Source organism: Etheostoma spectabile, chromosome 3 (assembly GCF_008692095.1).
Source record: "Etheostoma spectabile isolate EspeVRDwgs_2016 chromosome 3, UIUC_Espe_1.0, whole genome shotgun sequence".
Taxonomy (NCBI): Eukaryota; Metazoa; Chordata; class Actinopteri; order Perciformes; family Percidae; genus Etheostoma; species Etheostoma spectabile.
In genome coordinates this window covers 6447406-6448256 of record NC_045735.1, presented here as the reverse complement: position 1 = coordinate 6448256, position 851 = coordinate 6447406, and the positions used below count along the sequence as shown (strand labels likewise).

The following is an 851-nucleotide window of genomic DNA, read 5'->3' as shown; positions in this document are numbered from 1 at the left end:
AAGAGGAGCTGCAGCAATGTGCAGTACAACAAACATGGCGCTTTCTGAAAATTAAACTACATAAACCTATTCTGGTACAACCTCTAAATACAATTATCAACCCAAAAATGAGCATAATATGGGTGCTTTGAAATGCAGCCTACAGACCTGTTCTAGTGCTTATTTGAGTATTCATCATATCAGCCTAACACCTACTCAGCTCAGTGTCCTACGTTATTTAAAGTGTAATTATGAGTCAAGACTGAAGTGTAGCAGCACTGTACCACAATCCAGAAAGTCTTCAATCATGTGTCACTCTCCCACCTCTCAGTCACTCACATGTGTGACATGACGCTACACTGAAGGTACGGTGCTAGCAGCTACTGTATATCCATGCTGGAAAACACAGGGTAGCTGGCTGGAAAAGCAATTCAACACAGTTCTGTTCTTGTTACATGTAGAATTAAACATTAGGGGTGGGAAAAATAATCAATTCTTAGAAGCATCGCGATTCTCTCTAGAATGATTTGATGCTGGATTCTGATAAGTTAATAATTGATTATTAAATGTCGCCAGACATGTACAAATCAGAAAACAGTAACTGGAAGAGATGGGATAATGGACAACTACTTAGAGTTTAGGCAGGAGTGCAGAGTCCACCACACACACACACCCACACCCACACACACACTAATTTCTAATAAATATAATAAAGACATGCATAAAATAATTAGGCAAAACACAGGATTTCGTCTACTTTATGAAATTATATCTGACCACCTTGTGTGTCATGTTCTAAGAAGCCAATTCTCCACCTTTAAACATGACTGAGCCTCTGACAGCGAAGATTACTGAGAGAGAAGGTGACTTTC

At 39.2% G+C, this 851-nt stretch overlaps 1 protein-coding gene across 2 annotated transcripts in view; it reads right to left on the bottom strand.

The window, feature by feature from the left end:
- The window catches only part of LOC116675418 (SPRY domain-containing SOCS box protein 4), a 44616-nt gene that overhangs the window by 18544 nt on the left and 25221 nt on the right, over nucleotides 1-851 (bottom strand). The gene's annotated exons all lie outside the window — the stretch shown is intronic.